General features: G+C 37.8%; 1 protein-coding gene across 2 annotated transcripts in view; it reads left to right on the top strand.

Moving 5' to 3' along the window:
- CA10 (carbonic anhydrase 10) overlaps positions 1–16,843 on the top strand; it is a 620,400-nt gene that overhangs the window by 420,889 nt on the left and 182,668 nt on the right. The gene's annotated exons all lie outside the window — the stretch shown is intronic.

The following is a 16,843-nucleotide window of genomic DNA, read 5'->3' as shown; positions in this document are numbered from 1 at the left end:
GTAAGAATCATTCGGTCATTGCTGAGAGGGACTGCTGAAACCACAGGTCCAGTGAGATGGTCACATAATCCTGTGAAGCAATGTGGAAAGACCCCAGACACAGGAAGTAGAGGTGTTCAGTAAAGGAGCCCAGAAATATGGAATGGAAAGTCTGGGAATGTACTATCTCTCCCCTTCCTGACACCCTCAGTGTAGGAAAATTTACATTTGAGGGTTTAAAGACCTTATGTCACTATCTCAAGAGTTATCTGCACTCCTATGTTCAGTGCAGCATTATTTACAACAGTTGAGACATGGAAACAACCTAAGTGTCCATCAACACATGGATGGGTAAAGAAAATGTGAAGTAAAGTTACAATGGAATATTATTTGGCCATAAAAGATGGAAACACTGCTGTTTATGACAAAATGCATAAACTTTGACGGCATTATGCTATGTGAAATTAATCAGATGGAGAAAGACAGATATTGTGCAAGCTCACTTAAATGTGGAATCTAAAAAAAAACAAACTCATAGAAACAGAGAACAAATTGGTGGTTGGCAGGGGCAGGGGGTGAGGGGTGAGGAAAATGGGTGAAGGTGGTCAGAGGGTACAAACTTCCAGTTAAAAGACAAAAAAGTTCTGGGGATGTAATATACAGCACGATGACTATAGTTAACAATAACATATTGTACATTTGTAAATTGTTAAGTAGTAGATTTTAAAAGTTCCCACCATACACACAAAACTGTAACTATGTGAGGTGATGGATGTGTTAACTAACCTTATTGTGATCATTTTGCAATATACATATATATAAAATCATTCTGTTGTACACCTTAAATGTGCACAATGTTATATGTCAATTATATCTCAATAAAGTAGGGAAAAAAAGACATTATGGTAAAAAGAAGGTTAAAGAAAGTGCTCTTATCTGTAAACCTATGGAAACCCTATGGGTGTTTTGCATTCACTGAGATAGAGCATCAGACAGATGACTAAATAATAAAATATAAAACATGAATGATGGTGCATACATATTTTTAAAATAGATTTTTATTGGAACATAATTGCTTCACAATACTGCGTTAGCTTCTGTTGCACAACAAAGTGAATCAGCCATATGCATACACATGTCTCCATATGCCCTCCCTCTTAAGCCTCCCTCCCATCTTCTCTATCCCGTCCCTCTAAGTCATCGCAAAGCACCGAGCTGATTTCCCTGTGCTATGCTGCTGCTTCCCACCAGAGAACTATTTTACATTCTGTAGTGTATATACGTCATTGCTACTCTCACTTCGCCCCAGCTTCGCCCTCCCACCCCATGTCCTCAAGTCCATTTTCTATGTCTACCTCTTTATTCTTGCCCTGCAACTAGCTTCATCAGTACCATTTGTTGTTTTTAGATTCCATATATATGTGTTAGCATATGTCACAGATGAAGGAGAAAGGTAAAAACATACATTTTTAATTAGTAAAAATGGTCTAAAAAAATGGTCTAGAAAGTTTTCAGGCTCTTCTCTCTCCATTTTCAATTAGATGTGTATAACTTCATTTTGCATTGTTGCAGATAATTCTCTCCTAGGAAAGCAAATTTATTTTTTCTCTTTGGTGCTCCAAGTTAGAAGGATGCAGATGAAACTTCGGCCAAGTCTTGGTGAGGACTGAGAGTACAGATAGAAACAAAGGCTTATTTCAAAAAGAAAAAACTAAAATGTCCAAACTGAGGTCAAAAGTTGACTCTGAACAGGTTGCAGGGGCAGATTTCAAAGGAGAGGGCCCATAGACAGAAATGGGAGTCTAAGACTGGGGAGATAAAGAGCATAGGGTAAGCAAGATGGGATAGAACTCGCCCAGAGCTAAGCAAGAGAGTAGCTGCCTTTCTTTCCTGCATATGTGATTCCCATTTGGTACTCTTTATCCCAATTCCCTGCCTTAAAAAGAGACTTTTATGCTAGTTCATGTTACTACAGACCGCTTGGGCTGAAAATTAAGAAGCAGGAACGCAAGAAGGATAGCTAACAACAAATTTATCTATTGAACCAAGTTAATTAAAACAATCCAGTTATATTTTGGAGGATGTCTGTGACCAACAGTGCTTTTAACTTTTAGTAACAGTTGATAGTCAAACAAACAACTGTGTGAAGAGTTATTTAGCAAAACCATAGGTCAGTTTTAGCAACTCCTAGTGTGTGACATCATAGAAGACAATCCTTCTAATTTCTATGCCTGAGGAGTTTGAATGCAGGTGATTGTAAAGCTATTTAAGGTCATAAATATGTAAGCTAAGAAGAAGAGGTTTCCCAGTATAGCCCTTTGTTAATAAATATAATTATCTGATTTCTTAAAACAGGATGCACACTGACCTTAGGCCTCCTAACGGAATTACGATGCAGATTTTGTCTATGTCAGTAACTAAGAATCTGCAACTTAAATTCATACCAGGTCAAGTTAAAGGCCAAGAAGAGGTCAATGAAAGCAGCAAAGACTTTGTATTATTCTTGAAAAGTTTTCCACAAATGATAACAAGTATAATAGCTGTCGAAAGCAGATTAATTTTGCCTAAAAAAGCCCATTTGTTCCTCAAGAAAAGTATTAGTATAAGAAACCCTGACCCATTGTTAAGAAAGAAACTGTTTTTATGTTTTGTATATCCAAGCTTTATGGATACGTGATATCCAACAAATTTTTTATAGGGAGTTAAATCATACCCTCTATGAAGATGGGTAAATTATACACCAAATCCATTCAGGTGTGATGCCATGATATTTGTGAGGGTAAACAGGTTGGCAAGGGTCAAGTCTGCCACTCAGAAAGGACTTGACCTCTTCCTGGGGCCAGGGAGTCTTTATCTTTTAATTAGATTATGCTAGCAGTTTATTAATCAGATTGTAGTATGTGGATTACCAAGCAAGCAGCATATTTACACCTAATGCTGAAAAGATACCTCCCAGTGCATGACTAAGAATGCAGGCAGGAATGCAATCTGTGACTCTGCCTAAGGTTCCTCCTAGAGCAAGGTGGCCAAGGTCTTTTCTTTCTTTTTTCTTCCACCACCTGCCAACTTCACATTCCTCCATATTTTGAAGGCTTATGAAAGAAACTGGTCTATTGTGGAAGTAACTCAAGCATTTTAGATTTTAATGCTTCTGTCTTCTCAAGACTTCTATAACTGTTCACAAGAAGATCTTTATCTGATCCAAATTAAGAAATGAACCAACAACTCTAGTCACTTGCAAAATTTCAGTTGTCAGAATCTATGAAGGTGACAAGAGAAGAACATTGGAAGCAGAAATATGGACAGCAATAGGTCACAAATTAAGAATGATTGGCTAATCCTGTGTGGCAGATGCTATCATCAATGAGTTTGGGTTCTTATTATCATTTTTTCTGCAGATCCATTTCTAGAAATTTATATTTTTGAATAGGCTTGCTATTGGAAGAGATAAGTTCAGAAAGAGTAAGAATTGTTTAAAAATCATTATAGATAACACTGACTTAGCACTTAGTATATGCCAGGCAACATTTAAAATTTTCTATAAGAATTAATTTATTTGTTCCTCATGATAACTCTATGAGATAGGTACTGATTAGTATGAAGATACTGAGACACAGAGAGGTTTAGTAACTTGGTCAAGATCACACAGCCAGTCAGTGTCTAAGTCAAGCTTTGAACCAGACAGCCTAGCTCCTACGTCTATACACTTAACTACTGCATGTTTCATATAAAATACAATGTGGAAAAAAATCTCTTTTATTATTGCTGTTTTGCCTACTTTTTATTCACTGACAAAAGGAAAGATGCTAGAATCGTAGCTTAGTAACTTACAAATGAATTTCTGCTGAAAGTTAAAAACACTGAAAAGTAAATTTAATTAGTTCACTGGTAATTATTGTCTGACTAAATTATACTTTAAATTTTAATATACCAATCACCACTTAATTAGCAAACCGAGTTGTAGTGTAGCCTTATGCTCTTAAATTGACTAAAACTGGTGCTTAAAGATTTCTGCTTTTCTTAAAATGTTGTATTTCTTTGCTTATTCCTCCACACCATTTCCCCCACAACACCAATAAATAAATAGTGATAAGGTAGAAAAAGTAGAAATAAACCAAAAATTTTCCATGACTTGAAATCTCCATAAATTTTTCATTGTTAGATTAGATTGTATAGCTGGGAGAGATATAGAAATCAGGATTTAGAGGAAACAGGCAGTAAAAAGGAAATGAGGTCTCTAGCCAAGCCCTGGAATGCAGGAAGGCAGGGAAGGATGAAGTAATAGGGGAAGCTGCCAAGTTCCAACTGCCATTTAGGGATAGTGAAGGCTCAGGGAGGGGAGACTCAGTCTCAGGAGGATGGAGGGCAGGCCTACTTCTGCTTCAGGAAACCTTGGACAGAGTTCTCCAACCTCATCAGCTTCTCAGAGCCAAACCTCAAACTCATCTTCCTGAACAGCCCTTTCAGCTAGACTGTCTTAGTTTCCTACCAGTTCAGAGGTTTGAGCACTATTCATTCTCTGGTACAATTTCAAGAGATGTCAGGGAAAGTAAGGGAAAAACTGGCTTGTACTGCGACAGGCTTATTCCCCATTTAAACCAGGAGTAGCACGCTAATCCTTTAGCCAGAAGGGTGTCTATGCATGACTGGCAGGGTCCTGAGATGTTAGGCTATGAGTCTTACTGTCTGCTACTCTGCATTTAATGTCAGTAAGATGGCTGTCTCATTGTTATTGGTGAAGGGATAGGGCACTTAAATATGGGGAGATTCAGCAGAACCTGGAAGCAGATATAACTTTGTTACTTGAAAGCAGGCAAAGGTTGCAGAATTGTGTGTAGGCTGCTAGGTATCCTGTACTAATGGGCATAGAATGGAGGTGGCTGGGTGTTTCCTCACCGCAGCTTCCAGTATCATCTGCATATTAACTGGTGGTGGGGACACTCTATGGATGCCCCTAGCTATCTGCCCCTCAGACTGAATCCAGACTCAACAACCCCCTCTCAACTTAGAGTTAATCTTCAGGTGCCCTTTGGCGCATGTAGGGAGCACTTCTGAGTTTAGAAGATTTCAGGTACAAGTCCTCCCTCTAAGCAGAGCCTGCAGAGTACATTAGGCTGAATTCAAAGGCACTGGACTGAGGAGGAAGAGTTTTCCCAAGTGGAAAGCATGTTTCTTCTGCAACGCCAGGGATGGATTGTGCTAGGCACTTGTGAGGATTACATAAGTTGAAATATGCAAAGCACTTTTGAACAGTGCGTGGCACTAAGTGAGCAATGTATAAGAGATCACAATTGTTATTACTTCGTTTGTAAATGAGAAAATGAAGCCTCAGGGAAATTAAATAATTTGCCTCACGGACATGTGACAAAAAGCAAAACTAGGATTGAGACCATGTGTGACTGATTCCAAATGTTTCCCTTCTAGGATGCTGTCTCCCTCAGGGAAACTAATGAGAAGCATAAATAGCAGACCTACTGGCCCTACCATAAGACCAGCCCTGCTAAAAGCATAGGTAGGCGTGATCAATAATACTGCACGTTTTCCAGCTGAAGTTCTGAAGCAGCTTCTGAATCCTCAACGTGGCATGCCAAGCAGCCACTTCCCATCATTTAGAATCCTGATGAAAAATGAAGCTATTTGCCACCTCTGAGTTGTGATAACCAACTATTAGGTATCCACCCTCTGTGGACCATGCCTTTTAATCCTTCCCTGAAGCTTAATCAGTTGTGGTCCTTTGGGCTTGTTCTCTGAGCAGTGCCTCCAGTAGGGCTGAAATTAAGACTTCAGAATGACAGTCTCACACATTTCAAGTACAAGTACTGTTATGAGAATTATACATCTCAAACACCATGATCAAAGCTTCCTGGTGTCACTGGGCTAGATACATTTCATAAAACATGGATTGTCTTGCACTAGAATGCCTTGTTCATATCTCAATGTAATTTTTGTGAAGTTATACCCTAAATCTGGAATCATTCAGAACAAAATGCCAGCCCCAGGAGAACTATCATAAAGTAGACATGGCATCCGCAATACTACTCACTGCTCTCTCAAGATTTTGTTTCTGCTTTTCCTCACAAGAACATTCTATAGTTCACACAAGGTTTGTATATACGGAAGATAGAACTGAAGAACTTGGGATTTTTTTCCTCTTGTGTGAAAATTAGAAAGTACATTCATGCTGTTAAGAAAGTGCAGGAGAGCCTGCCTATGATGAAGTTATTCTCCTATCTGTCCTAAGTGAGGCTGGTAAATTTCAAGAGGGAGAAAAGAATTCTTCCCACTTCCCAAGAGGTACTGCAGATTTACTGACAACCAAAAGATGAATGGGTAGTACTTTTATTCCTTCCATTGTCTGCCAGTCAACAGCTCTGACTGCTCATTACCCCACCAAAAGTGAAAAAGTATGTGGTTTTTCACTCTCTCCTCAGTGGAAGTTGCCACCGGGAGCCAGGTGTCTGTCATCACAACAAAGTCCTCTCCTGTTTACCCCAGTCACATCCCATCATGGGGGAGAGAAAAGATGCATGAAGGGCTTTGGAGGCAGAAATGACCTCCAGCCCCTGAGGGAAAGGCAGGCTTGAATAAGGCCTCCCTCCCTACAAAGAGACAAGAGATACTCAGGCAGTCCAGGGACACCTAGGACAGGGCTACATTGGGAATGGCATGGCAGGTTAGACCAGCGAGGGTAGGTATTTCACCTGGTTGCACTTGAAGTTGATGGAGACTGGGAGTCAAGATTGGATATCCAAAAACCATTAATTTAGGAAAGGTGTGTGAACATAAAATTTGAATCTGGAAGAAAGAAATATCTGTCTTTTTGTTGAATAGATTTAATTTCAGATGCTACAAACATTTCTTCAATGTGCACCATATTTCATTGGTTCGAAGACACATATTTTCTACAATTGAACATCTCTGAAATCAGAATACACCTTATAACTGATTATCTGTCATAGTTAACTTGGCAGTATTTTTTCTTTCTTGGTGATTTATAAAATAATGGTGCATATTACAATCTGCAGCATCACAGATTTCATGAATTATGGTTAGCATGGCCAAGTACTATGCCAGTACCTTCACAGGAATTATCTATTTAATTTATTTTTTCTGGTAGAAGCTTTATTGAGATACCATACAATTCACCCAATTAAAGTTCACAATTCAATGTTTTTTGTATATTCACAGAGCTGTGTTACATCACCACAATTTTAGAACATTTTTATTATCCCATACAGAAGCCCTTTACCCATTAGAAGTCACTTCCATTTCACCCAGCTCTAGGCAACAACAAATCTTCTTTCTAGCCCTATAGATTTGCCTCTTCTGGACATTTCATATAAATGGAATCATATCATATGTGGCCCTTTGTGTTTGGCTTCTTTCATTTAACATGATATTTTCAAGGCTCACCCACGTTGTAGCATGTGTACTGATTCATTCCTTTTTATGGACAAGTTATTTTATTGTATGGATATACTACATTTTATTTATCTATTCATCAATTGATGGACATTTGAATTATTTCCACCCTTTGGCTCTTATGACTAATGTTGCTATGAACATTCATGTATGAGTTTTTGTGTGGACATATGTTTTTATTTCTCTTGGGTATATACCTAAAAGTGGAATTGCTAGATCAAATGGCAACTCGATGTTTAACTTTTCGAGGAAATACCAGACTGTTTTCCAAAGTGACTGTGCCAGTTTACATTCCTACAAACAACATATAAGGGTTCCACTTTCTCCATATCCTTGCCAACACTTGTAATTATCTGACTTTTGGGTACTAGTCGCCACAGTAGGTGTGAAGTAACATCTCATTGTGGTTTTGATTTGTATTTCCCTGACGACTAATGATGTTAAGCATCTTTTCACCATGCTCATTGGCCATTTGTATACCTTCTTTGGAGAACATTCAATTCATTTGTTGTGACAAACATTTATTGAGCCTTTACCGTATTCTAGGCATGTGGGAGACTGATTGCATTAATGGCACCAATTCTTCACTGCTCTCTGTATTCATACCCTTTGCCAACGAATTTGGTACTTGGTAGTACCAGTTTGGTAGTACCCCCTCATTTGGACTCAAAACTTAGCTATATGTCTTGCTTTGTCCAATGAGATGTTAGGAGATCATACCCAAGCTAACCTGCTAAAGGATGAGATATGTGGTGAAGGGCTGAGTTGCCCTATCATCCCAACCAAGACTATCCTAGATCAGCCGATAGCCAGGTAACCTCCAGACATGTGAGTGAACCCAGAAAATTTGGCAGAGCTGTAGCTAACCACAGACACATGAACAAATTCAGCTCAGATCATCTGAACCCCTAAGACTCATGAGCTAAATAAATGTTTAATGTTACCTGCCACTGAGGGTTTGTGATTGTTCGGTGGCATAATAATGGGACCAGATGATTAATACAAGACAGTATCTTAAGTACTGAGGATAGAAAAATGAAAGACACAGTTCCTGCCCTCAGGGGACCATACTGAATTAGAGAAGGCAGAAAAAAATGCCATAGAGTAATAATATCGTTCAATCTATGCTGTGAAAGACACTTGGACATCCTTTGGCCAAATAACCATCACTGTCCATTTTGCAGAAGAGGCTTCAGGAGCTTGAGTGACAAAGCTTCCTGCTATTCCCACCAATTTCTCCACCTTGTGCATTTGACTCTCTCCCTTGATATTCAGAGAAATATATCCTGTAACTACATCATGTTCTTCCTGGAACCATTAAGAATGTTTGGCAATGGGCAGAGTTGGCATAAAATTTGAAATATGAATCTTGGTTATTCAAATTAGTGTACTAGCATAACTTTTAATAAAAAACATCTTTATTGGAGTATAATTGTTTTAAAATGATTAGTTTCTGCTTTATAACAAAGTGAATCAGGTATACACATACACATCCCCATATCTCTTCCTCCTTGCATCTCCCTCCCTCCCATCTTCCCTATCCCACCCCTCTAGGTAGTCACAGAGCACTGAGCTGATCTCCCTGTGCTATGTGGCTGTTTCCCACTAGTTATTTGTTTTACATTTGGCAGTGTATATATGTACATGCCACTCTCTCACTTTGTCCCAGCTTACCCTTCCTCCTCCCAGCATCCTCAAATCCATTCTCTAGAAGGTCTCCATCTTTATTCCCGTCCTGCCACTAGGTTCTTCATGCCCATTTTTTTAAGATTCCATATATACGTGTTAGTATACGGCATTTGTTTTTCTCTTTCTGACTTACTTCACTCTGTATGACAGACTCTAGGTCCATCCACCTCACTACAAATAACTCAATTTCATTTCTTTTTATGGCTGAGTAATATTCCATTGTGTATATGTGAAACATCTTCTTTATCCATTCATCTGTCGATGGACACTTAGGTTGCTTCCATGTCCTGGCTATTGTAAATAGAACTGCAATGAACATTGTGGTACATTACTCTTCTTGAATTATGGTTTTCTCAAGGTATATGCCCAGTAGTGGGATTGCTGGGTCATATGGTAGTTCTATTTTTAGTTTTGTAAGAAACCTTCATACTGTTCTCCATAGTGGCTGTATCAATTTACATTCCCACCAACAGTGCAAGAAGGTTCCATTTTCTCCACACCCTCTCCAGCATTTATTGTTCGTAGATTTTTTGATGATGGCCATTCTGACTGCTGTGAGGTGATATCTCATTGTAGTTTTGATTTGCATTTCTCTAATGATTAATGATGTTGAGCATTCTTTCATTTGTTTGTTGGCAATCTGTATATCTTCCTTGGAGAAATGTCTATTTAGGTTGTCTGCCCATTTTTGGAATGAGTTTTTTGTTTTTCTGGTTTTGAGCTGCATGAGTTGCTTCTAAATTTTGGAGATTAATCCCTTGTCAGTTGCTTCATTTGCAAATATTTTCTCCCATTCTGAGGGTTGTCTTTTCATGTTGTTTATGGTTTCTTTTCCTGTGCAAAAGCTTCTAAGTTTCATTAGGTCCCATTTGTTTATTTTTGTTTTTATTTCCATTTCTCTTGGAGGTGGGTCAAAAAGGATCTTGCTGTGATTTATGTCATAGAGTGTTCTGCCTATGTTTTCCTCTAAGAGTTTTATACTGTCTGGCCTTACATTTAGTTCTTTAATCCATTTTGAGTTTATTTTCATGCATGCTGTTAGGGAGTGTTCTCATTTCATTATTTTATATATAGCTGTCCAATTTTCCCATCACCACTACTGAAGAGGCAGTCTTTTGTCCATTGTATATTCTTGCATCCTTTATCAAAGATAAGGTGACCATATGTGTGTGAGTTTATCTCTGGGCTTTCTATCGTGTACTACTGATCAATATATCTGTTTTTGTGCCAGTGTCATACTGTCTTCATTATTGTAGCTTTGTAGTATAGTCTGAAGTCAGGGAGACTGATTCCTCCAGCTCTGTGTTCCTTTCTCAAAATTGCTTTGGCCTATTTGGGGTCTATTGTGTTTCCATACAAACTGAAATTTCTTGTTCTAGTTCTGTGAAAAATGCCAGTGGTAGTTTGATAGAGATTGCATTGAATCTGTACATTGCTTTGGGTAGTATAGTCATTTTCACACTGTTGATTCTTCCAATCCAAGAACATGGTATATCTCTTCATCTGTTTGTATCATCTTTAATTTAATTCATCAGTGTCTTATAGTGTTCTGCATACAGGTCTTTTGTCTCCTTAGGTAGGTTTATTCCTAGGTATTTTATTCTTTCTGTTGCAATGGTTAATGGGAGTTTTTCCTTAATGTCACTTTCATATTTTTCATTATTAGTGTATAAGAATGCAAGAGATGTTTGTGCATTAATTTTGTATCCTGCTACTTGACCAAATTCATTGATTAGCTCTAGTAGTTTTCTGATCACATCTTTAGAATTCTGTATGTATAGTGTCATGTCATCTGCAAACAGTGACAACTTTACTTCTTCTTTCCCAGTTGGGATTCCTTTAATTTATTTTTCTTCTCTGATTGCTGTGGCTAAAACTTCCAAAACTATGTTGAATAATAGTGGTGAGAGTGGGCAACCTAGTCTTTTTCCTGATCTTAATGGAAATGGTTTCAGTTTTTTACCATTGAGGATGATGCCGGCTGTGGGTTTGTCATATATAGCCTTTATTATGTTGTGGTAAGTACTTACTGTGCCTACTTTGCAGAGGGTTTTTTATCATAAATGGGTGTTGAACTTTGTTGAAAGGTTTTTCTGCATCTATTGAGATGATCGTATGTTGTTTTGTTTTCTTTGTTTTTAGTTTTTTGATATTTCCCCCAGTTTTATTGACAAATGATTGACATACATTAATGCATAAGTTTAAAGTGTACAGCAAGAAAGTTTGATTTACATATAATGTGAAATAATGAGCAAAATAGGTTTATTTACCATCTATCATCTCATACAGATACAATAAAAAAGATAAAAAGAAAACCGTTTTCCTTTTGATGAGAACTCTTAGGATCTAGTATCTTTTTTTTTTTTTTCAACATCTTTATTGGGGTATAATTGCTCTACAATTGTGTGTTAGTTTCTGCTTTACAACAAAGTGAATCAGTTTTACATATACATATATTCCCATATCTCTTCCCTCTTGCATCTCCCTCCCTCCAGCCCTCCCTATCCCACCCCTCCAGGTGGTCACAAAGCACCGAGCTGATCTCCCTGTGCTATGTGGCTTCTTCCCACTAGCTATCTACCTTACGTTTGGTAGTGTATATATGTCCATGCCTCTCTCTTGCTTTGTCACAGCTCACCCTTCCCCCTCCCCATATCCTCAAGTCCGTTCTCCAGTAGGTCTGTGGCTTTATTCCTGTCTTACCACTAGGTTCTTAATGACATTTTTTTTTCTTAAATTCCATATATATGTGTTAGCATATGGTATTTGTCTCTCTGTTTCTGACTTACTACACTCTGTATGACAGACTCTAGGTCTATCCACTTCATTACAGATAGCTCAATTTCATTTCTTTTTATGGCTGACTAATATTTCATGTATATATGTGCCACATCTTCTTTATCCATTCATCCAATGATGGACACTTAGGTTGTTTCCATCTCCGGTCTATTGTAAATAGAGCTGCAATGAACATTTTGGTACATGACTCATTTTGAATTATGGTTTTCTCAGGGTACATGCCCAGTAGTGGGATTGCTGGGTCATATGGTAGTTCTATTTGTACATTTTTAAGGAACCTCCATACTGTTCTCCATAGTGGCTGAACCAATTCACATTCCCACCAGCAGTGCAAGAGTGTTCCCTTTTCTCCACACCCTCTCCAGCATTTATTGTTTGTAGATTTTTTGATGATGGCCATTCTGACTGGTGTGAGATGATATCTCATTGTAGTTTTGATTTGCATTTCTCTAATGATTAATAATGGTGAACATTCTTTCATGTGTTGGTTGGCAGTCTGTATATCTTCTTTGGAGAAATGTCTATTTAGGTCTTGTGCCTATTTTTGGATTGGGTTGTTTGTTTTTTTGTTATTGAGCTGCATGAGCTGCTTGTAAATTTTGGAAATTAATCCTTTGTCAGTTGCTTCATTTGCAAATATTTTCTCCCATTCTGAGGGTTGTCTTTTGGTCTTGTTTATGGTTTCCTTTGCTGTGCAAAAGCTTTAAAGTTTCATTAGGTCCCATTTGTTTATTTTTGTTTTTATTTCCATTTCTCTAGGAGGTGTGTGAAAAAGGATCTTGCTGTGATTTATGTCATAGAATGTTCTGCCTATGATTTCCTCTAAGAATTTGATAGTTTCTGGCCTTACATTTAGGTCTTTAATCCATTTTGAGCTTTTTTTTTGTGTATGGTGTTAGGGAGTGATCTAATCTCATGCTTTTACATATACCTGTCCAGTTTTCCCAGCCCCACTTATTGAAGAGGCTGTCCTCTCTCCACTGTACATTCCTGCCTCCTTTATCAAAGATAAGGTGACCATATGTGTGTGGGTTTATCTCTGGGCTTTCTCTCCTGTTCCATTGATCTATCTTTCAGTTTTTGTGCCAGTACCATATTGTCTTGATTACTGTAGCTTTGTAGTATAGTCTGAAGTTAGTGAGCCTGATTCCTCCAGCTCCGTTTTTCGTTCTCAAGATTGCTTTGGCTATTCGGGGTCTTTTGTGTTTCTGTAGAAATTGTGAAATTTTTTGTTCTAGTTCTGTGAAAAATGCCAGTGGTAGTTTGATAGAGATTGCATTGAATCTGTACATTGCTTTGTGTAGTAGAGTCATTTTCACAATGTTGATTCTTCCAATCCAAGAACATCGTATATCTCTCCATCTATTTGTATCATCTTTCATCAGTGTCTTATAATTTTCTGCATACAGGTCTTTTGTCTCCTTAGGTAGGCTTACTCCTAGATATTTTATTCTTTTTGTTGCAGTGGTAAATGGGAGTGTTTTCTTGATTTCACTTTCAGATTTTTCATCATTAGTGTATAGGAATGCAAGAGATTTCTGTGCATTAATTTTGTATCCTGCTATTTTACCAAATTCATTGATTAGCTCTAGTAGTTTTCTGGTAGCATCTTTAGGATTCTCTATATATAGTATCATGTCATCTTCAAACAGTGACAGCTTTACTTCTTCTTTTCCGATTTGGATTCCTTTTATTTCCTTTTCTTCTCTGATTGCTGTGGCTACAATTTCCAAAACTATTTTGAATAAGAGCAGTGAGAGTGGGCAACCATGTCTTGTTCCTGATCTTAGTGGAAATGCTTTCAGTTTTTCACCATTGAGGATGATGTTGGCTGTGGGTTTGTCATATATGGTCTTTATTATGTTGAGGAAAGTTTCCTTTATGCCTACTTTCTGCAGGGTTTTTATCATAAATGGGTGTTGAATTTTGTCAAAAGCTTTCTCTGCATCTATTGAGATGATAGTATGGATTTTCTCCTTCAGTTTGTTAATATGGTTTATCACATTGATTGATTTGCATATATTGAAGAATCCTTGCATTCTTGGAATAAACCCCACTTGATGGTGGTGTATGATCCTTTTAATGTGCTCTTGGATTCTGTTTGCTAGTATTTTGTTGAGGATTTTTGCATCTATGTTCATCAGTTATATTGGCCTGTAGTTTTCTTTCGTTGTGACATCCTCGTTTGGTTTTGGTATCAAGGTGATGATGGCCTTGTAGAATGAATTTGGGAGTGTTCCTCCCTCTGCTATATTTTGGAAGAGTTTGAGAAGGATAGGTGTTAGCTCTTCTCTAAATGTTTGATAGAATTCGTCTGTGAAGCCATCTGGTCCTGGGCTTTTCTTTGTTGGAAGATTTTTAATGTCAATTTCAATTTCAGTGCTTGTGATCGGTCTGTTCATATTTTGTATTTCTTCCTGATTCAGTCTTGGCAGTTGTGTATTTCTAAGAATTTGTCAATTTCTTCCAGGTTGTCCATTTTATTGGCATAGAGTTGCTTGCAGTAATCTCTCATGATCTTTTGTATTTCTGCAGTGTCAGTTGTTACTTCTCCTTTTTCATTTCTAATTCTATTGATTTGAGTCTTCTCCCTTTTTTTTTTTTTTGATAAATCTGGCTAATGGTTTCTCAATTTTGTTTATCTTCTCAAAGAACCAACTTTTAGTTTTATTGCTCTTTGCTATCGTTTCCTTCATTTCTTTTTCATTTATTTCTTATCTGATTTTTAGGATCTCTTTCCTTCTGCTAACTTTGGGGGTTTTTTGTTCTTCCTTCTCTAATTGCTTTAGGTACAAGGTTAGGTTGTTTATTCGAGATGTTTCCTGTTTCTTCAGGTGGGCTTGTATTTCTATAAACTTCCCTCTTCAGACTGCTTTTGCTGCATCCCATAGGTTTTGGGTCATTGTGTCTCGTTTGTCATTTGTTTCTAGGTATTTTTTGATTTCCTCTTTGATTTCTTCAGTGATCACTTCATTATTATGTAGTATATTGTTTAGCCTCCATGTGTTTGTATTTTTTACAATTATTTTCCTGTAATTGATATCTAGTCTTATAGCGTTGTGGTCGGAAAAGATACTTCATACAATTTCAATTTTCTTAAATTTTCCAGGACTTGATTTGTGACCCAGAATATGATCTATCCTGAAGAATGTTCCATGAGCACTTGAGAAAAATGTTTATTCTGTTGTTTTTGGATGGAGTGTCCTATAAATGTCAATTAAGTCCATCTTGTTTAATGTATAATTTAAAGCTTGTGTCTTTTGGTGGGAGCATTTAGTCCATTTACATTTAAGTAATTATCGATATGTATTGTTCCTATTCCCATTTTCTAAATTGTTTTGGGTTCGTTATTTTAGGTCTTTTCCTTCTTTTGTGTTTCTTGCGTAGAGAAATTCCTTTAGCGTTTGTTGTAAAGCTGGTTTGGTGGTGCTGAACTCTCTCAGCTTTTGCTTGTCTGTAAAGGTTTTAATTTCTCCATCAAATCTGAATGAGATCCTTGCTGGGTAGAGTAATCTTGGTTGTAGGTTTTTCTCCTTCATCACTTTAAATATGTCCTGCCAGCCCCGTCTGGCTTGCAGAGTTTCTGCTGAAAGATCAGCTGTTAAACTTATGGGGATTCCCTTGTGTGTTTTTTGTTGTTTTCCCTTGCTGCTTTTAATATGTTTTCTTTGTATTTAATTTTTGATACTTTGATTAATATGTGTCTTGGTGGTTTCTCCTTGGATTTTTTCCTGTATGGGACTCTCTGTGCTTCCTGGACTTGATTAACTATTTCCTTTCCCATATTAGGGAAGTTTTCAACTATAATCTCTTCAAGTATTTTCTCAGTCCCTTTCTTTTTCTCTTCTTCTGGAACCCCTATAATTCGAATGTTGTGCATTTAATGTTGTCCCAGACGTCCCTGAAACTGTCCTCAGTTCTTTTCATTCGTTTTTCTGTATTGTGCTCTGCTGTAGTTATTTCCACTATTTTATCTTCCAGGTCACTTATCTGTTCTTCTACCTCAGTTATTCTGCTATTGATCCCATCTAGAGTACTTTTAATATCATTTATTGTGTTTTCATCGTTGCTTGTTTCTTTAGTTCTTCTAGGTCCTTGTTAAATGTTTCTTGCATTTTGTCTATTCTATTTCCAAGATTTTGGATCATCTTTACTATCATTATTCTGAATTCTTTTTCATGTACACTGCCTATTTCCTCTTCATTTGTTAGGTCTGGTGGGTTTTTATCTTGCTCCTTCATCTGCGGTGTGTTTTTCTGTCTTCTCATTTTGCTTATCTTCCTGTGTTTGGGGTCTCCTTTTTGCAGGCTGCATGTTCGTAGTTCCCGTTGTGTTTGGTGTCTGTCCCCAGTGGCTAAGGTTGGTTCAGTGGGTTGTGTAGGCTTCCTGGTGGAGGGGACTAGTGCTTGTGTTCTGGTGGATGAGGCTGGATCTTGTCTCTCTGGTGGGCAGATCCACATCTGGTGGTGTGCTTTGGGGTGTCTGTGGATGTATTATGATTTTAGGCAGCCTCACTGCTAATGAGTGGGGTTGTGTTCCTGTTTTGCTAATTGTTTGGCATAGGGTGTCTAGCACTGTAGCTTGCTGGTCGTTGAGTGAAGTTGGGTGCTGGCATTGATATTGAGATCTCTGGGAGATTTTTGCCATTTGATATTATGTGGAGCTTGGAGGTCTCTTGTGGACCAGTGTCCTGAAGTTGGCTCTCCCAACTTGGAGGCACAGCACTGACTCCCAGCTGCAGCACCAAGGGCCTTTCCTCCATACGGCTCAGAATAAAAGGGAGAAAAAGTAGAGAGAAAGAATTAGTAGAAGTAGGAAGAAAGAAAGAAAGAAAGAAAGAAAGAAAGAAAGAAAGAAAGAAAGAAAGAAAGAAAGGAAGAAGAAAAGAAGGAGAGAAGGAAAGAAGGAATGAAAAAAAGAAAGGAAGGAGGGAGGGAGGGAGGGATGGTGGGAG

This window comes from Phocoena sinus, chromosome 20, assembly GCF_008692025.1.
Source record: "Phocoena sinus isolate mPhoSin1 chromosome 20, mPhoSin1.pri, whole genome shotgun sequence".
Taxonomy (NCBI): domain Eukaryota; kingdom Metazoa; phylum Chordata; class Mammalia; order Artiodactyla; family Phocoenidae; genus Phocoena; species Phocoena sinus.
The sequence above is the reverse complement of the archived record's forward strand: the minus strand, read 5'-3'. Positions and strand labels throughout refer to the sequence as shown.